A 21611-nucleotide genomic window follows, 5' to 3' on the forward strand; every position below is an offset into this window, starting at 1 on the left:
TCATCACTTCTTCTCTTCTCATTTTCTCCATCTTAGACCCCCAGAAGAACACAAAAAGCTTCCTTGTGACTCTCCTAGTCCATAACTTCCCTGGAGGAAGCACCATAGCCGTATACAAGAGAAGCGGTAGGATTACAGACTTAATGATAAGAACTTTCCCTTTAAGTGACAAGTTCCTTAACCTCCAGAAGGATAGCTTCTTCTCAATTTTACTGTCCAAAGTCTCATAACTTTTCTTTCCTTTGAGGTCTTTATCAAATATCACTCCTAGCACTTCAATGTCTTCTTTTTCCTTAACACCATCCACTACTATATTCTCTTGGTTCCCAAAACTGCATAATTGGCACTTCCCCCAGTTCACATTCATCCCAGCCACACAACAAAAAATCCTCACATGCAAATTTACTCTGTTGAGATCTGCTTGGGATGTACAAGTAAAAACCACATCGTCCATATAACTTAAAACCTTTAACTTACTACCATCACTACCTGGAATAAAAACACCACTCACACATTTATCTTTCTGCACATTCTTCAACAGGCCCTCTATAACGCATATAAACAGAATTGGGGAGAGTGGGCATCCCTGTCTGACTCCAGACAAGACATTAAAAGCAGGCCCCACATGCCCATTTACTAAAATCTGACTTGTCACCCCATGATAAAAACTCATAATAACAGATAATAACTTTTCTGGAATACCTAAGTGTTTTAAAGCAATGAACATAAAATCATGTGCAACCTTATCATAAGCCTTTTCGAAATCTATGGACTCAACAAACAGTGCATTCTTGTTAAAGTTACTGTAATAAATAGAGTCTCTTAAAAGCAATAAATTATCTGTTATTTTTCTTTTCGGTACTGCACAAACTTGGTATTCTCCCACAAGGTGGTCCACTACATCACTCAGTCTATTAGCCACAATCTTAGCAATTATCTTGTAGTCACAATTTAATAAAGTTATAGGTCTCCAATTTTTAAGATCTCTGCCATCACCTTTTTTATGAATTAATGTTATGACCCCTTTCTTCATAGATTCAGCTAAAACACCTGAGTTAAAAACATATTGCACCACCCGTGTAAACTCTTTACTTAAAATATTCCAGAACGCGGAATAAAACTCAGCGGGGAGACCATCACAGCCTGGTGTCTTCCCTTTGGCCATCTTATCCAGGGCCTGCTTGATCTCCCCTTCACTAACATCATCAATCAAAAAATCTACTTTTTCAACAGGAACATTATTCTCCAAAATATTACAATAATCATTCATCTCCGTCTCACTGGCTCTGCTCTTATTACTAAAGAGTGTCTCATAAAATCTGCCAATCTCCTTCACCATCTCCTCTCCAAAAACTTCCCCCGTAGGGGTAAAAACTGATTTAAAAACACCTTTAGCATTAAAACATTTTTTAAAGAAATACCGTGTACACTGCTCATTTTCTTCTAGGTGTTGCACTTTAGACTTATATACAATATTCCTTCCCTTTTCCAACAACCTTTTTTTCATCTCCCCCTTCACCTTAACAATCTCATCCTCCACCTCCACACCAACACGTTTAAACTTATAGAGAGTCTCTAACCGGGATACAAGCCTTTCATCACTCCTCCTCTTCTCTTGTGCTCTCTTTATGCAAAACATCTTAAAGAAATTAGAAAACTCTCCTTTAGCCCATTCCCACCACACTAAGACATTACTAAAATCAGGTTGTTTAGAAACACAGGATAAAAACACATGATTAAAACCAGCCATTACTTCCTCATCTTCCAATAGACTTACATTTAATTTCCAGAGCCCCCTCCCAAAATGAAGGGACTCTGTGACACTTATCTCAGCCGACACCATTTTGTGGTCTGAGAAAGTTGACATCATTTGATTGCACCGGACCACCTTAATCCCATCAGAGACCAGGATGTAATCGATCCGGGATTTACAGCGGCCACTATCTGATATGTACGTATATCTTTCATCAGTGCTAACCATCAGTCCAACATCAGTAAAATGCAAGTCTTGAATAATTTGATTTAAAACATTGGAAGTAATATCAGTTCTAACCTCAGCAGAGCTCTCACGATCATTGACGGATCTAATGCAGTTAAAATCGCCAACAATAATAGTATCTTCACGACCAGGGATAAAAAACTTAAGGGACTCTAAAAAAGACAAACGTGCTTGTTTTTCTGCTGGAGCATACACATTAAAAATTCTCATCCTCTGGCCCAAAACCTCAAAAATTAAAACCATACAACGACCAGGTACTAAAGTTTGGCAATTTAAAACTTTAATGTCCCTGTTTCGCAATAAAATCCCAACACCTTCATTTTTGTTTTCTGCACATGTGGACCAGAAGGACTGCCCACACTTCCACTCATTTGCATAAGGTGCTGACTTTATTGCACACTCCTGTAAACATATCACATCACTTCTAACATTCTCAAGAATATCAAAAATTGCAGCTCTCCTAATTTCAGACTCAATACTTCTTACATTAATAGTTGTTACAACCAAAGTCATAATAACTAGGAAAAGAAAACCAAATGCTTTAAAATCCATCTTAACTTAGAAATTAACATTTTGGCCTTCAACTTTCCTATGTAAACTTGCAAAACAATCAGGCGACCCTATGTTAGAGTCCCTGTCTATTTCATTATCACTACCAAGAACAAGGGCTTCCTGATCCTCAGACCAGCTCCCTGTCTTACACCTTTTATTCACAACCTGCACATCCTCATCTTCCTCCTCCTCTTCTTCCTTACTGCGAGAAACTCTCTGACCAGGTGTTAGAGATCTCTGAGATGACCCAACAACTTCCATTCCCTCCTCCTCCCCCACAATTGGGTTTGGACATTCAATATCATCCATAGCCTCTTCACTAGAAAGAACATCACCATACACTGTCTCAATTTTCTCCACCACTTTCACTTTTTTTTCTTTTTTCTTTTTCACCAAGGTAAATTCACCTCCCACACCTGTCTCCTCACCAGTCACAGCAGTGGAAACACCCTCCTCCCCTGACCTCTCCTGAGTGCTAATGTGCTCCACTATCACAGAACTTTCCTCAGCCACCTGTGCCACATTAACACTCACACTCACACTCTCACCAACTCCAGGAACAAACCTCCCTCCCCCTTTTTCTCTTTGTTCTCCTCTATTCCCAGCTGCATCAGCATAACTTCTCTTCTTTTTATACCACATATCACAGCCTCTTGCCAAATGTTCCTCACTTCCACAGATATCACATGTCTTCTTCTCTGTACAAATACTTGCTTCATGACCAGTTTTCCCACAATTTCTGCAACATTCTCCTTTCTCAGGGCAATAATCCTGCACATGGCCATAGGCATGGCACTTTCTACAATATTGCAACTGGCCTTCATAAAAGCAGAAACCTCTCTCTCCTCCGATAGAAAACACCTGTGGTATGCTCTTCCTTCCATCTTGCATTCCTTCATCTTTTTTAAATTTTACAATAAACTTTCTCTTACAATTAAAGTACCCAAACTTGTTCTTAAGTCTTCCTATAAATTTCACTTCCTCGCAATACCGGAACAAAAAGTTTGTAACCATTTCATCAGAAACCTTAGGATTATACATGTGGACAATTACTACCTTTGTTGTATTCATAAATAACGGTTCCACTTTAATCTTCTTCATTATAGCAGGCTCACTTTTCCTCTTCATTTCTTCAAGATCCATATAGACTCTCTGGCAAATCTCAGAACCACAAAAAGTAATATCATAAATTCCTTGCCTAGGAAAATCCTGTATAGCCAATACATTCCATACCTGTAGGTAATCAAGCTTGCGAAGAATCTCCACAACGATTTGGTCAAGTCCGATCGTCCCCCGGTGCTCGCCAGGAACGTAGATCCGCACCGTGTCCTCAAGTCCACGCGCCTTCTCGCTCATTTTTGCAGGTAAAACCCACGATCGCAGCTCAGCAACAATCCAGGGCCCCCCGTAAAGAGGGCCCCGATCACCACTCCTTTCAACCCAAACCACGCACAGAAATCCACACGTGATCTTAGCCAAAAGGCCGAGAAGCGATAACCGTGAAAGGGGCGGGCCCAACAAGGTGCCCTTCATGGGCACTATCACTGCTTGCTGTCAGGGAGGCTGCCAGACAATTTTCCATGCACACTCTGGGCTGGGGGGCAGTCAACCACCAGTACACACAGCAGAACCTAAACCCATACCATTATTGCTAAGCAGCAAGACAGGGGCCCATTGCACTCCCACGGGGCCTTTTTAAATGCAATCCATAACCCGGATTTGCCAGGAACCCTTCTTACTCCTCCTACTTGCATGTGACACTGGGCTTAGGATCTGCATAGGAAACACACACACAAGCACACACCTACCTTTGTTGCCTGCAGATGCCTCCTTGGCTGTCCCCAAACGGTATCAAACCAACACCCACGGGAAGCTGTAAGCATAGAGGACATGCCTGCACCCCATTGGACTTACCTGTGTGGGTTAAACCCGGGTTATTTGACAACCTATGGCGGTGATGGTTCTGCTCAGGCAGAGCAGTGCTGATGCTCCTCATAAAGCTGTCGCTGCTGTGAAGGTTATAGGTGACATCACAAATCCCTATGGTTACATACACAACAAAGCTGGGTTGTTGTTGTTTACACTCTGCAAGGCCTGTGGAAGTGAGTGACATCATAGCACTGTAGTTCTGAGGGTTCTAGATGGATGCAACAATCTCCTGTTGCTTCTATGAAGGCCATAATAGACGACATCACCAAACAGCTCCATAGTCACATACACAGCAAAGGAGAGATGTTGTTTACACCTAGTGATGTCAGTGGTATTGAGTGACATCACAGCACAGTGCTAAGGCTCCTGGGCCTGGACACAGCAGCGGCTGCAATATCTCAACGGAGAATACGTTTATATATATGTGTGTGTGTGCGCGTATATATATATATATATATATATATATATATATATATATATATATTTCTCCGCCGAAATCACTTTTAAACCCATTTCCACCTTTTTTTCCCTTCTCTTCCTCTTACTTTTTTTTCACGTTTTTTTACGTTTTTCTCCTTTTCGCCTCTTTTCTGGGCGTATTATTCTTCTTTTTCTTCTTTTTTTTCGTCTAATGCATACCCCATCAGTGCAGCAATGCTTATTCAATACCGCCAGCAGATGGAGACACTGGGGGATAATATTCTAAGGATTTATACTGATTTTTCCTGTCTGAATTTGTCGCACAGAAAGTTGCAGGCCAAATATGTGTGACATTTCTGCGACTTTAGCTTCTAGAGCATTTTTACAACATTATACATAGGTGCTGAATACATAAAAAGCGACTGTTCAGCGACAGACAAGTCGCATCGGCTGAAAGTAGGCCAGAATGTCAGTCCATGTTGGAGCAGGTTTAGATACAGTCTAAAGTATAGATCTCAAAGTCTGTGCACAGAATTTAGCAAGGGCCTCGCACCTTCTGATGCATCAGGTAGGTGCACAATAGCATAGCCTAACCCTCTGTACTTTGGTCTATATTGATGCGGGACATAGACAGCCAGCTGATGACCAATCCATTAGTGCAATGGATGGCTGGAAGCATTTGTCTTTGCCTTTGCAATACCACAGAAGCAATGCATGGTCAATGTACAGCAATGACACACCTGTGTGAACAGCCAGGAGACCCCCCCCCCCCCCATGTTATGTTACATAGTTACATAGTTAGTACGGTCGAAAAAAGACATATGTCCATCAAGTTCAACCAGGGAATTAAGGGGTAGGGGTGTGGCGCGATATTGGGGAAGGGATGAGATTTTATATTTCTTCATAAGCATTAATCTTATTTTGTCAATTAGGAACATTCAGCACCCACCCGCTATCAAGGCAGCTGCCTATCATGTCATGCCCTACCTGCACAGGTGTGCTGGCTACTCAAATGATCCAATTAAGGAGGCCATTTAGTCAGCAGCAGCAGAAGTCCTGTGCCTGGACGCTCCAACAGCGGCCAGACACAAGCAGAAGCAGAAGCAGCAGAAGCAGCAGCAGCACCACCTTTTGTTTTTTGGCTGCAGCAGCAGCAAGGCCCACAGGGCTGGCTAGCTGGCTAGCCAGCAAGCAGGTAGCAATGAAAGTAGGAATCTTTCTTTTTAACCCTGTAAGGGGGTGGTGCACTGTACCCGAAGATACTGCCATATCGGGTCAATGCATAGGGCGACGGAAGCAAGCTTCGAAATCGGCCCCCGTTCTCAAAAATCCATTTAATATATGGTCCCCAGATAGGGGACGTATCAGATATTAAACTGATAAGAACAGATTTTTTTTTTTTTTTTTTTTTTTTTTTTTATCTAAAGCCGAGGAACGTGCTTTCGATTCACCCAAAGTGCAAGAAAAAGTGCAAACGTGTTACACTAAAAAAAAACGTGCACAAAGGATGCGGTCTATCGCAAGCCCTTCTCCGATAGGAGAGAGGCCCCCCAACAAACCTTACCCTTCGCCTCCGGACCAAAAGGTACCTGCGAGGTTCCAGGTTCGATGTCCCTTTTCGCCGAAGCTACTAGGGGACCACAAATGCTCCCGGCATCCCCCTTGGCGTTAGCCAAGGTATCTGCCCGCAGAGCCGATTACGGTAGGTACCCTGCCAAAGCAGGAGTACCCGGGGTGTTTGCAGGGAGGTGCGGAACCTAATGGCCACACACACCTCCCCTAGACCGCCAGGAGGGACACCCAGAAGGGCTACCGCATCCTGACAAATCCTGTGAACACACAACACGCAAAAAGTGACACAGTGAGACAAAAAAGAAATAAATAAGTGAATGTGTGCAGATATACTGCCCGGACATCCGGCCGGATCTATAAAAATTTCTCTGATCCTAGCCAGAAGGCCGGGAATCAAGAGGTGAGTGCCACAAGGTGAAGAGATTATGGTGCCCGTGCTTCAACTCAGTGAGTCTATTCTCCCAGTGAGTTTCGGCACCTCGGGGTCACCACTCCCCGAGGCACAAAAGTACCTCGGCTCTAGACCCTCTCAGCCTCATGGCGAGACCCGGAGGGAACAGGTCACATCGGGGCAGCCGTCGAGCTGATTCCTCAGAACCAGCCCCGGAAAGCCCTGGTACACCTGCATCCTCCATGCAGCACCCATCCCCACCAGCATGAAAACTGATAAGAACAGATACTACACTTGATCTTAGCCAAAAGGCCGAGAAGCGATAACCGTGAAAGGGGCGGGCCCAACAAGGTGCCCTTCATGGGCACTATCACTGCTTGCTGTCAGGGAGGCTGCCAGACAATTTTCCATGCACACTCTGGGCTGGGGGGCAGTCAACCACCAGTACACACAGCAGAACCTAAACCCATACCATTATTGCTAAGCAGCAAGACAGGGGCCCATTGCACTCCCACGGGGCCTTTTTAAATGCAATCCATAACCCGGATTTGCCAGGAACCCTTCTTACTCCTCCTACTTGCATGTGACACTGGGCTTAGGATCTGCATAGGAAACACACACACAAGCACACACCTACCTTTGTTGCCTGCAGATGCCTCCTTGGCTGTCCCCAAACGGTATCAAACCAACACCCACGGGAAGCTGTAAGCATAGAGGACATGCCTGCACCCCATTGGACTTACCTGTGTGGGTTAAACCCGGGTTATTTGACAACCTATGGCGGTGATGGTTCTGCTCAGGCAGAGCAGTGCTGATGCTCCTCATAAAGCTGTCGCTGCTGTGAAGTTTCTAGGTGACATCACAAATCCCTATGGTTACATACACAACAAAGCTGGGTTGTTGTTGTTTACACTCTGCAAGGCCTGTGGAAGTGAGTGACATCATAGCACTGTAGTTCTGAGGGTTCTAGATGGATGCAACAATCTCCTGTTGCTTCTATGAAGGCCATAATAGACGACATCACCAAACAGCTCCATAGTCACATACACAGCAAAGGAGAGATATTGTTTACACCTAGTGATGTCAGTGGTATTGAGTGACATCACAGCACAGTGCTAAGGCTCCTGGGCCTGGACACAGCAGCGGCTGCAATATCTCAACGGAGAATACGTTTATATATATGTGTGTGTGTGCGCGTATGTATATATATATATATATATATATATATATATATATATATATATATATATATTTCTCCGCCGAAATCACTTTTAAACCCATTTCCACCTTTTTTTCCCTTCTCTTCCTCTTACTTTTTTTTCACGTTTTTTTACGTTTTTCTCCTTTTCGCCTCTTTTCTGGGCGTATTATTCTTCTTTTTCTTCTTTTTTTTCTTCTAATGCATACCCCATCAGTGCAGCAATGCTTATTCAATACCGCCAGCAGATGGAGACACTGGGGGATAATTTTCTAAGGATTTATACTGATTTTTCCTGTCTGAATTTGTCGCACAGAAAGTTGCAGGCCAAATATGTGTGACATTTCTGCGACTTTAGCTTCTAGAGCATTTTTACAACATTATACATAGGTGCTGAATACATAAAAAGCGACTGTTCAGCGACAGACAAGTCGCATCGGCTGAAAGTAGGCCAGAATGTCAGTCCATGTTGGAGCAGGTTTAGATACAGTCTAAAGTATAGATCTCAAAGTCTGTGCACAGAATTTAGCAAGGGCCTCGCACCTTCTGATGCATCAGGTAGGTGCACAATAGCATAGCCTAACCCTCTGTACTTTGGTCTATATTGATGCGGGACATAGACAGCCAGCTGATGACCAATCCATTAGTGCAATGGATGGCTGGAAGCATTTGTCTTTGCCTTTGCAATACCACAGAAGCAATGCATGGTCAATGTACAGCAATGACACACCTGTGTGAACAGCCAGGAGACCCCCCCCCCCCATGTTATGTTACATAGTTACATAGTACGGTCGAAAAAAGACATATGTCCATCAAGTTCAACCAGGGAATTAAGGGGTAGGGGTGTGGCGCGATATTGGGGAAGGGATGAGATTTTATATTTCTTCATAAGCATTAATCTTATTTTGTCAATTAGGAACATTCAGCACCCACCCGCTATCAAGGCAGCTGCCTATCATGTCAGGCCCTACCTGCACAGGTGTGCTGGCTACTCAAATGATCCAATTAAGGAGGCCATTTAGTCAGCAGCAGCAGAAGTCCTGTGCCTGGACGCTCCAACAGCGGCCAGACACAAGCAGAAGCAGAAGCAGCAGAAGCAGCAGCAGCACCACCTTTTGTTTTTTGGCTGCAGCAGCAGCAAGGCCCACAGGGCTGGCTAGCTGGCTAGCCAGCAAGCAGGTAGCAATGAAAGTAGGAATCTTTCTTTTTAACCCTGTAAGGGGGTGGTGCACTGTACCCGAAGATACTGCCATATCGGGTCAATGCATAGGGCGACGGAAGCAAGCTTCGAAATCGGCCCCCGTTCTCAAAAATCCATTTAATATATGGTCCCCAGATAGGGGACGTATCAGATATTAAACTGATAAGAACAGATACTACACTTGATCTTAGCCAAAAGGCCGAGAAGCGATAACCGTGAAAGGGGCGGGCCCAACAAGGTGCCCTTCATGGGCACTATCACTGCTTGCTGTCAGGGAGGCTGCCAGACAATTTTCCATGCACACTCTGGGCTGGGGGGCAGTCAACCACCAGTACACACAGCAGAACCTAAACCCATACCATTATTGCTAAGCAGCAAGACAGGGGCCCATTGCACTCCCACGGGGCCTTTTTAAATGCAATCCATAACCCGGATTTGCCAGGAACCCTTCTTACTCCTCCTACTTGCATGTGACACTGGGCTTAGGATCTGCATAGGAAACACACACACAAGCACACACCTACCTTTGTTGCCTGCAGATGCCTCCTTGGCTGTCCCCAAACGGTATCAAACCAACACCCACGGGAAGCTGTAAGCATAGAGGACATGCCTGCACCCCATTGGACTTACCTGTGTGGGTTAAACCCGGGTTATTTGACAACCTATGGCGGTGATGGTTCTGCTCAGGCAGAGCAGTGCTGATGCTCCTCATAAAGCTGTCGCTGCTGTGAAGGTTCTAGGTGACATCACAAATCCCTATGGTTACATACACAACAAAGCTGGGTTGTTGTTTTTTACACTCTGCAAGGCCTGTGGAAGTGAGTGACATCATAGCACTGTAGTTCTGAGGGTTCTAGATGGATGCAACAATCTCCTGTTGCTTCTATGAAGGCCATAATAGACGACATCACCAAACAGCTCCATAGTCACATACACAGCAAAGGAGAGATGTTGTTTACACCTAGTGATGTCAGTGGTATTGAGTGACATCACAGCACAGTGCTAAGGCTCCTGGGCCTGGACACAGCAGCGGCTGCAATATCTCAACGGAGAATACGTTTATATATATGTGTGTGTGTGCGCGTATATATATATATATATATATATATATATATATATATATATATATATTTCTCCGCCGAAATCACTTTTAAACCCATTTCCACCTTTTTTTCCCTTCTCTTCCTCTTACTTTTTTTTCACGTTTTTTTACGTTTTTCTCCTTTTCGCCTCTTTTCTGGGCGTATTATTCTTCTTTTTCTTCTTTTTTTTCGTCTAATGCATACCCCATCAGTGCAGCAATGCTTATTCAATACCGCCAGCAGATGGAGACACTGGGGGATAATTTTCTAAGGATTTATACAGATTTTTCCTGTCTGAATTTGTCGCACAGAAAGTTGCAGGCCAAATATGTGTGACATTTCTGCGACTTTAGCTTCTAGAGCATTTTTACAACATTATACATAGGTGCTGAATACATAAAAAGCGACTGTTCAGCGACAGACAAGTCGCATCGGCTGAAAGTAGGCCAGAATGTCAGTCCATGTTGGAGCAGGTTTAGATACAGTCTAAAGTATAGATCTCAAAGTCTGTGCACAGAATTTAGCAAGGGCCTCGCACCTTCTGATGCATCAGGTAGGTGCACAATAGCATAGCCTAACCCTCTGTACTTTGGTCTATATTGATGCGGGACATAGACAGCCAGCTGATGACCAATCCATTAGTGCAATGGATGGCTGGAAGCATTTGTCTTTGCCTTTGCAATACCACAGAAGCAATGCATGGTCAATGTACAGCAATGACACACCTGTGTGAACAGCCAGGAGACCCCCCCCCCCCCCCCATGTTATGTTACATAGTTACATAGTTAGTACGGTCGAAAAAAGACATATGTCCATCAAGTTCAACCAGGGAATTAAGGGGTAGGGGTGTGGCGCGATATTGGGGAAGGGATGAGATTTTATATTTCTTCATAAGCATTAATCTTATTTTGTCAATTAGGAACATTCAGCACCCACCCGCTATCAAGGCAGCTGCCTATCATGTCATGCCCTACCTGCACAGGTGTGCTGGCTACTCAAATGATCCAATTAAGGAGGCCATTTAGTCAGCAGCAGCAGAAGTCCTGTGCCTGGACGCTCCAACAGCGGCCAGACACAAGCAGAAGCAGAAGCAGCAGAAGCAGCAGCAGCACCACCTTTTGTTTTTTGGCTGCAGCAGCAGCAAGGCCCACAGGGCTGGCTAGCTGGCTAGCCAGCAAGCAGGTAGCAATGAAAGTAGGAATCTTTCTTTTTAACCCTGTAAGGGGGTGGTGCACTGTACCCGAAGATACTGCCATATCGGGTCAATGCATAGGGCGACGGAAGCAAGCTTCGAAATCGGCCCCCGTTCTCAAAAATCCATTTAATATATGGTCCCCAGATAGGGGACGTATCAGATATTAAACTGATAAGAACAGATTTTCCTTTCTAAAGCCGAGGAACGTGCTTTCGATTCACCCAAAGTGCAAGAAAAAGTGCAAACGTGTTACACTAAAAAAACGTGCACAAAGGATGCGGTCTATCGCAAGCCCTTCTCCGATAGGAGAGAGGCCCCCCAACAAACCTTACCCTTCGCCTCCGGACCAAAAGGTACCTGCGAGGTTCCAGGTTCGATGTCCCTTTTCGCCGAAGCTACTAGGAGACCACAAATGCTCCCGGCATCCCCCTTGGCGTTAGCCAAGGTATCTGCCCGCAGAGCCGATTACGGTAGGTACCCTGCGAAGCAGGAGTACCCGGGGTGTTTGCAGGGAGGTGCGGAACCTAATGGCCACACACACCTCCCCTAGACCGCCAGGAGGGACACCCAGAAGGGCTACCGCATCCTGACAAATCCTGTGAACACACAACACGCAAAAAGTGACACAGTGAGACAAAAAATAAATAAATAAGTGAATGTGTGCAGATATACTGCCCGGACATCCGGCCGGATCTATAAAAATTTCTCTGATCCTAGCCAGAAGGCCGGGAATCAAGAGGTGAGTGCCACAAGGTGAAGAGATTATGGTGCCCGTGCTTCAACTCAGTGAGCCTATTCTCCCAGTGAGTTTCGGCACCTCGGGGTCACCACTCCCCGAGGCACAAAAGTACCTCGGCTCTAGACCCTCTCAGCCTCATGGCGAGACCCGGAGGGAACAGGTCACATCGGGGCAGCCGTCGAGCTGATTCCTCAGAACCAGCCCCGGAAAGCCCTGGTACACCTGCATCCTCCATGCAGCACCCATCCCCACCAGCATGAAAACTGATAAGAACAGATTTTTTTTTTTTTTTTTTACATTTTTATTGAAAAAACTCAAAAACTTAAATACATCACAAAAAATGTTTACAATACATCAAATACTGTTTTCCATAAATGTAAATTCCACATAGCTAATGCTTTTTTCTGCCCATCTCTCTTTTTATCAATTAAATAGTACAAGTAAACGTCACTGTATATCATCTTCAAACATTCTTTTTCACAAATAAAATCTCTTTTGAAGACAAGGATATTACGAACTTTCCATAATACATTTTTTGTACAGTTGATAAAAATCCACAAAATTCTCTCTTTTTCTTTCGTAACTCCATCACTTTTGCCATATAAAACAACTTCATGATTTAAAACTTTTAGACCTGTTAGGAATTTCAATAAAGAACCAATTAGTCTAAAAACCTTTTGTGCAAAATAACAATTCCAGAAAAGGTGCAAAACAGTTTCATCTATATTGCAATTATCCCGGGGACAGACACATACAGCATTTAGACCTCTTCTATATTGGAAAAATCTTACCGGAAGACACTCATGGATAATCATCCATGCTAAATCTTTGTGCTCATTAAAAAGATATGGCTCGTTTACCTTTTTCCATATTTGTACACACCTATTATAAGAAAAATTAGAGACCATACATATTTCTTCTTGCAAATTTAACTGTACTTCTATCTTGCGAGCATCCCTCAAGGTTAACAAGTCAAAGTCTTTAAGGTTATACATACGTATAATTTTTTCTAAGATGGCATAATGTTTAGGCGGAGTTAAAAGTACAGGAGAAGATAATGATAAAAACACCCATTCTCTTTTTCTAAAAATATGTCCCGCAGAGTACTTTAAAAAACAGGACCATACACTTTTCATAAAAAGTCCCCTAAAACACCAACTAAAAAACCTTAAGTATAAAAATTTTCTAATACAGGGAACCTGTTTTCCTCCATTTTTTTGTGACTTATACATAGTATCTCTTTTTAATTTTTCTGCTTTAGAACTCCATAGAAACTCAAAGAGAATCCTCTGAAGTTGCCTAGACATAAGTTCATTAGGAGGATAAATCATATTTAAATAGAGCATAATGGGTATTAGCATAGCCTTAATCACCAAAATTTTACCTTCTAAGGATAATTTCCTAAGGGACCAAAAGTCTACCTTTTTCTTTACCTTTTCTTTTACCATTAGCCAACTTTCCTCACCATTGTTATTTTTATCAAAGATGACTCCAAGGATTTTTATTTTTTCTGACTGTAATTTTAGGTTTGGTATTTGCACGTTTTCCCATTTACCTATATAAAAACAGTCACATTTAGATAAATTAAGTTTAAAAGCAGAAGCTTTACAAAAGAAATCAGTAACATCAACAACTCTTTGTAAAGAGAAGGCACTTTCACAAAAAACATTAATATCATCCATATAGCCACACACTTTAAGGGTGGCATTATTACCTCCAGGAACTGGCACTCCTTTTATTATTTTATCATTCCTTATTAAGTTTAACAGAGGTTCTATTGCACATATAAACAGTATAGGAGACAGAGGGCAGCCTTGCTTTACCCCTGATGATAAATTAATAAAATCTGTAAGGAAACCATTTATTAAAATCCTGCTAAAAGAACCTTTATATAAGAGAGCAATTTGCTTAATAAATATGTTAGGAAAACCCATGCGTTGTAAAACCATCCATAAAAAACAATGTGATACTCTATCGAACGCTTTATGAAAATCTAGAGATAGAATGGCTAGATTTTGATTCCGCTCTTGCTGATACCATATGACGTCCCTAATAGCATTTAAAGGTTCAGCTACACTCCTTCCTGGGACACCACATACCTGATCCACATGGATGACCTTGTACAAAAACGGCTTCATTCTGTTAACAAAAATTTTTGACATAATCTTATAATCAACATTAAGAAGCGTAATTGGTCTCCAATTTTCTAAGCTGTTCCTATCCCCCTTTTTGGGGATCAGAGACACTATACCACTCCTCCAAGATAAAGGTAGAACATCAGAATTAAAAGCCTCCTTAAAAATATTAAGCAAATCATCTTTAAAAATCTCCCAAAAGGTTTTATAAAACTCTACAGGAAGTCCATCAGAACCTGGTGTTTTACCTGTGGATAAACTTTTAGCAGCAATTTCTAATTCTTGGCATCTTACTTCTGTGCAAAGTGCATCTTGGTCCTCCTTACTTAAACCACAATCTAAAGTGCTTAGGAGAAAATTAGCAGCAGATATATCAATGGGCTTCTCATTAAATAGATCTTGATAAAAGGATTTAGCTTTGGATAACATTCCTACATTAGTAGTTTCATCCTCAATGTTAATCATTAACTTTTTTGTTTCCATTACCTTTTTAAAAAAGAATCTTGTACACTTTTCATCCTTCTCTTTACATTCAACTTTGGAGTTAAAAATTATTTCTTTCCCTTTGTTAGTTATAGCCTTCTGAATATCACTTTTAACACTTAAAATCAGATCGTCTACATATACACCCAGCTCTTTGAGTTGATAATAGGTTTGTAGTTTTGTGTTAAGATCTCTATACCATTTCAATTTCTCTTTTGTTTTTTTAACACCCATCTTAATAAAATACTCTTTAAATTTTACCTTGCAGAATTCCCACCATGCTAAAAGAGAATTAAAATTAGTCCTTGAGTTCTGCAATTTTTTAAAAAGATAGATAAAATTACATTTAATTTCTTCATCTTCAAGCAAAGAGACATTCAGACGCCAGACTCCTTTGGCTCTGCAAACCCCATCAAACTTACATGTAGCAGATAAAATCTTATGATCTGAAAAAAAGGTAGAAGTCAATTGCATATTCCCATAAAATGCAAATCCAGAAGCAAAAATATAATCAATCCTTGACATATAAAGGCTATTCCCCCAGGTATACCCAGGGTCATTAGGGAAAGAGGTTCTCCACAAATCTTTTAAATTAAAATCAACTATAAAATCCTTTAGTTGTTTTTCAGTCTTATCTTTCCTTTGTTCAGATCCTCCAGCCCGCTCCTCTCCTGCCATTATACAATTAAAATCACCAGCGATGATAAGCGGGGATGAACCCGGTAAATAAAACTGAATTTTCTCTAATAAATCAGATCTTTCATCCTTATCTGGAGAGGCATATACATTTAAAAGTCTCATATTCATGTCATTATAAATAATATGAACGAGCAGGGCTCTACCGGGTACAATGTCTGTGAAGGAGGTAACTTTATACTCACTGCTCTTGAACAGTATGCCAACACCAGTCACTTTCCTCTCATTATCCCCTGACCACACAGACGGGCCAAGAGTCCATTCAGATCTCAAAGATGAATAATTGATATCATAATCAATGGCACATTCCTGTAAAAATAAAATGTCTGTAGGCAAAGAAGACAAGAAAGAAAATAAAGCAGCCCTCCTCTCTGGGCTCTTCAAACTCCTCACATTGAAGGAGGAGATATTAACACTTGGTAGCTCCTGGGTCATTCATTATCCTCAGACAAAGAACCCCAATCTGTAGGTGGTGACACAAATTCCTCAATATTAACAGGGTCGGATGCTGTTATAACCTTTTGGCAGACAATCTCCACGTTCCCCTCGTCCGCACTAACTCGACCACTCCTTTTGATGTTAAGGCCCTTTTCCTCTTTCCGGTCTCTGCTTTTCCTCTTTCGCCGTTCTTCTACATCCATCTCCTCTGTATCCCTTCTGGGCGGTCCAGGACCCTCAACTTCCATGAGAGGAGAACCCCTCACTTCTGTCTCAGGTCCCACGACCTTCCCCGGGGACACAATGCTTTTGGAGACATGAGCCACAGCAGGTATCACAGGAATTCCGGTAGCAGAAGACTCAGGCATCACTTTCAGGGTGTGGGTCTTAGGCACAGGCACAGCATCCATGGAGCTCTTCCTCATCGAGGGACCAGCCGACGTAGCCACAATATTGGCCCAGGAGCGTTGAGGACAATCCTTAAAAGCGTGTCCTTTCTGCTTACACACATTACACAGAATCTCATTTTGACAGTCCAAAGTGGTGTGGCCTTTTTGGCCACATCTTTTGCAAATAACCACTTCCTCTTTGCAAGATTCTTGTGTATGACCATATTCATGGCATTTCCTGCAATAATACGGCATCCCAGGGTAGAATAAATAGCCACGTTTACGCCCAATTAAAAAATTTGCAGGTGGGCGACACAGACCTCCAATTCCTCTCACATCTTCTCTGAACTTAACAGCAAACTTATGCTTTCCAGTCCAAAAGTCCATTGCATTCATTATTTTATGAGAGTATTTGACTTCCGCACAATATTGGTTTAAAAATAAGACAATGTCTCTTATATCCACGTATGGATCGTGCATAGTAACCACCAGTGGAACATCGCCATTAGAATATAGAGCAATGAAAACAAGTCCTTTCATATCCTCCTCATTGGCAAGCTCCCGAACTTTCTCAAACATATGGTCACATGCAGATGCGGAAGTCAAGGTAAGAATGAAAAGTCCTTTACCTGGGTCTTTTAGGCAAAACACATCTTCTCTCTGAATGTGCAATAAATCCAGCATAATTCTCTTGACAAAAAATTCCAAAGTCATCTTCTCCTTTTTCTCCTCATCCACTTCAATACGGAAGGTGTTCTTAATCCGAGTTTCAGTATGCGCAGCAAACCTAAGGGTCGCCATGGGGGATCGCCTTCCCGTTCTTTGTAAGTCCTCCTCCTATAGCAGCATGAGGCTTAAGACGGCTAAAAAACCGCCGATGCCTCAAGGCCGAAGGTTCGACGAACTCAGAGCCCCTTGACAAGATACAAGATCTTAGCCAAAAGGCCGAGAAGCGATAACCGTGAAAGGGGCGGGCCCAACAAGGTGCCCTTCATGGGCACTATCACTGCTTGCTGTCAGGGAGGCTGCCAGACAATTTTCCATGCACACTCTGGGCTGGGGGGCAGTCAACCACCAGTACACACAGCAGAACCTAAACCCATACCATTATTGCTAAGCAGCAAGACAGGGGCCCATTGCACTCCCACGGGGCCTTTTTAAATGCAATCCATAACCCGGATTTGCCAGGAACCCTTCTTACTCCTCCTACTTGCATGTGACACTGGGCTTAGGATCTGCATAGGAAACACACACACAAGCACACACCTACCTTTGTTGCCTGCAGATGCCTCCTTGGCTGTCCCCAAACGGTATCAAACCAACACCCACGGGAAGCTGTAAGCATAGAGGACATGCCTGCACCCCATTGGACTTACCTGTGTGGGTTAAACCCGGGTTATTTGACAACCTATGGCGGTGATGGTTCTGCTCAGGCAGAGCAGTGCTGATGCTCCTCATAAAGCTGTCGCTGCTGTGAAGGTTCTAGGTGACATCACAAATCCCTATGGTTACATACACAACAAAGCTGGGTTGTTGTTGTTTACACTCTGCAAGGCCTGTGGAAGTGAGTGACATCATAGCACTGTAGTTCTGAGGGTTCTAGATGGATGCAACAATCTCCTGTTGCTTCTATGAAGGCCATAATAGACGACATCACCAAACAGCTCCATAGTCACATACACAGCAAAGGAGAGATGTTGTTTACACCTAGTGATGTCAGTGGTATTGAGTGACATCACAGCACAGTGCTAAGGCTCCTGGGCCTGGACACAGCAGCGGCTGCAATATCTCAACGGAGAATACGTTTATATATATGTGTGTGTGTGCGCGTATATATATATATATATATATATATATATATATATATATATATATATTTCTCAGCCGAAATCACTTTTAAACCCATTTCCACCTTTTTTTCCCTTCTCTTCCTCTTACTTTTTTTTCACGTTTTTTTTACGTTTTTCTCCTTTTCGCCTCTTTTCTGGGCGTATTATTCTTCTTTTTCTTCTTTTTTTTCGTCTAATGCATACCCCATCAGTGCAGCAATGCTTATTCAATACCGCCAGCAGATGGAGACACTGGGGGATAATTTTCTAAGGATTTATACTGATTTTTCCTGTCTGAATTTGTCGCACAGAAAGTTGCAGGCCAAATATGTGTGACATTTCTGCGACTTTAGCTTCTAGAGCATTTTTACAACATTATACATAGGTGCTGAATACATAAAAAGCGACTGTTCAGCGACAGACAAGTCGCATCGGCTGAAAGTAGGCCAGAATGTCAGTCCATGTTGGAGCAGGTTTAGATACAGTCTAAAGCATAGATCTCAAAGTCTGTGCACAGAATTTAGCAAGGGCCTCGCACCTTCTGATGCATCAGGTAGGTGCACAATAGCATAGCCTAACCCTCTGTACTTTGGTCTATATTGATGCGGGACATAGACAGCCAGCTGATGACCAATCCATTAGTGCAATGGATGGCTGGAAGCATTTGTCTTTGCCTTTGCAATACCACAGAAGCAATGCATGGTCAATGTACAGCAATGACACACCTGTGTGAACAGCCAGGAGACCCCCCCCCCCCATGTTATGTTACATAGTTACATAGTTAGTACGGTCGAAAAAAGACATATGTCCATCAAGTTCAACCAGGGAATTAAGGGGTAGGGGTGTGGCGCGATATTGGGGAAGGGATGAGATTTTATATTTCTTCATAAGCATTAATCTTATTTTGTCAATTAGGAACATTCAGCACCCACCCGCTATCAAGGCAGCTGCCTATCATGTCATGCCCTACCTGCACAGGTGTGCTGGCTACTCAAATGATCCAATTAAGGAGGCCATTTAGTCAGCAGCAGCAGAAGTCCTGTGCCTGGACGCTCCAACAGCGGCCAGACACAAGCAGAAGCAGAAGCAGCAGCAGCACCACCTTTTGTTTTTTGGCTGCAGCAGCAGCAGCAGCAAGGCCCACAGGGCTGGCTAGCTGGCTAGCCAGCAAGCAGGTAGCAATGAAAGTAGGAATCTTTCTTTTTAACCCTGTAAGGGGGTGGTGCACTGTACCCGAAGATACTGCCATATCGGGTCAATGCATAGGGCGACGGAAGCAAGCTTCGAAATCGGCCCCCGTTCTCAAAAATCCATTTAATATATGGTCCCCAGATAGGGGACGTATCAGATATTAAACTGATAAGAACAGATACTACACTTGATCTTAGCCAAAAGGCCGAGAAGCGATAACCGTGAAAGGGGCGGGCCCAACAAGGTCCCCTTCATGGGCACTATCACTGCTTGCTGTCAGGGAGGCTGCCAGACAATTTTCCATGCACACTCTGGGCTGGGGGGCAGTCAACCACCAGTACACACAGCAGAACCTAAACCCATACCATTATTGCTAAGCAGCAAGACAGGGGCCCATTGCACTCCCACGGGGCCTTTTTAAATGCAATCCATAACCCGGATTTGCCAGGAACCCTTCTTACTCCTCCTACTTGCATGTGACACTGGGCTTAGGATCTGCATAGGAAACACACACACAAGCACACACCTACCTTTGTTGCCTGCAGATGCCTCCTTGGCTGTCCCCAAACGGTATCAAACCAACACCCACGGGAAGCTGTAAGCATAGAGGACATGCCTGCACCCCATTGGACTTACCTGTGTGGGTTAAACCCGGGTTATTTGACAACCTATGGCGGTGATGGTTCTGCTCAGGCAGAGCAGTGCTGATGCTCCTCATAAAGCTGTCGCTGCTGTGAAGGTTCTAGGTGACATCACAAATCCCTATGGTTACATACACAACAAAGCTGGGTTGTTGTTGTTTACACTCTGCAAGGCCTGTGGAAGTGAGTGACATCATAGCACTGTAGTTCTGAGGGTTCTAGATGGATGCAACAATCTCCTGTTGCTTCTATGAAGGCCATAATAGACGACATCACCAAACAGCTCCATAGTCACATACACAGCAAAGGAGAGATGTTGTTTACACCTAGTGATGTCAGTGGTATTGAGTGACATCACAGCACAGTGCTAAGGCTCCTGGGCCTGGACACAGCAGCGGCTGCAATATCTCAACGGAGAATACGTTTATATATATGTGTGTGTGTGCGCGTATATATATATATATATATATATATATATATATATATATATATTTCTCCGCCGAAATCACTTTTAAACCCATTTCCACCTTTTTTTCCCTTCTCTTCCTCTTACTTTTTTTTCACGTTTTTTTACGTTTTTCTCCTTTTCGCCTCTTTTCTGGGCGTATTATTCTTCTTTTTCTTCTTTTTTTTCGTCTAATGCATACCCCATCAGTGCAGCAATGCTTATTCAATACCGCCAGCAGATGGAGACACTGGGGGATAATTTTCTAAGGATTTATACTGATTTTTCCTGTCTGAATTTGTCGCACAGAAAGTTGCAGGCCAAATATGTGTGACATTTCTGCGACTTTAGCTTCTAGAGCATTTTTACAACATTATACATAGGTGCTGAATACATAAAAAGCGACTGTTCAGCGACAGACAAGTCGCATCGGCTGAAAGTAGGCCAGAATGTCAGTCCATGTTGGAGCAGGTTTAGATACAGTCTAAAGCATAGATCTCAAAGTCTGTGCACAGAATTTAGCAAGGGCCTCGCACCTTCTGATGCATCAGGTAGGTGCACAATAGCATAGCCTAACCCTCTGTACTTTGGTCTATATTGATGCGGGACATAGACAGCCAGCTGATGACCAATCCATTAGTGCAATGGATGGCTGGAAGCATTTGTCTTTGCCTTTGCAATACCACAGAAGCAATGCATGGTCAATGTACAGCAATGACACACCTGTGTGAACAGCCAGGAGACCCCCCCCCCCATGTTATGTTACATAGTTACATAGTTAGTACGGTCGAAAAAAGACATATGTCCATCAAGTTCAACCAGGGAATTAAGGGGTAGGGGTGTGGCGCGATATTGGGGAAGGGATGAGATTTTATATTTCTTCATAAGCATTAATCTTATTTTGTCAATTAGGAACATTCAGCACCCACCCGCTATCAAGGCAGCTGCCTATCATGTCATGCCCTACCTGCACAGGTGTGCTGGCTACTCAAATGATCCAATTAAGGAGGCCATTTAGTCAGCAGCAGCAGAAGTCCTGTGCCTGGACGCTCCAACAGCGGCCAGACACAAGCAGAAGCAGAAGCA

General features: G+C 43.2%; 3 non-coding genes and 2 pseudogenes across 3 annotated transcripts; all 5 read right to left on the bottom strand.

Moving 5' to 3' along the window:
- Positions 1-6137: 6137 nt before the first annotated feature.
- Positions 6138-6332, bottom strand: LOC130299052 (U2 spliceosomal RNA). Its single transcript, XR_008850251.1, has one exon. It is a non-coding gene; the product is annotated as a U2 spliceosomal RNA (small nuclear RNA).
- A 695-nt stretch (positions 6333-7027) lies between these two features.
- Positions 7028-7187, bottom strand: LOC130299001 (U2 spliceosomal RNA; annotated as a pseudogene).
- A 2095-nt stretch (positions 7188-9282) lies between these two features.
- Positions 9283-9473, bottom strand: LOC130299015 (U2 spliceosomal RNA). Its single transcript, XR_008850216.1, has one exon. It is a non-coding gene; the product is annotated as a U2 spliceosomal RNA (small nuclear RNA).
- A 2095-nt stretch (positions 9474-11568) lies between these two features.
- LOC130299050 (U2 spliceosomal RNA) lies at positions 11569-11779 on the bottom strand (annotated as a pseudogene).
- A 7686-nt stretch (positions 11780-19465) lies between these two features.
- Positions 19466-19656, bottom strand: LOC130299026 (U2 spliceosomal RNA). Its single transcript, XR_008850227.1, has one exon. It is a non-coding gene; the product is annotated as a U2 spliceosomal RNA (small nuclear RNA).
- Positions 19657-21611: the final 1955 nt, after the last annotated feature.

Source organism: Hyla sarda, unplaced genomic scaffold, assembly GCF_029499605.1.
Source record: "Hyla sarda isolate aHylSar1 unplaced genomic scaffold, aHylSar1.hap1 scaffold_1031, whole genome shotgun sequence".
NCBI classification, from domain to species: Eukaryota; Metazoa; Chordata; class Amphibia; order Anura; family Hylidae; genus Hyla; species Hyla sarda.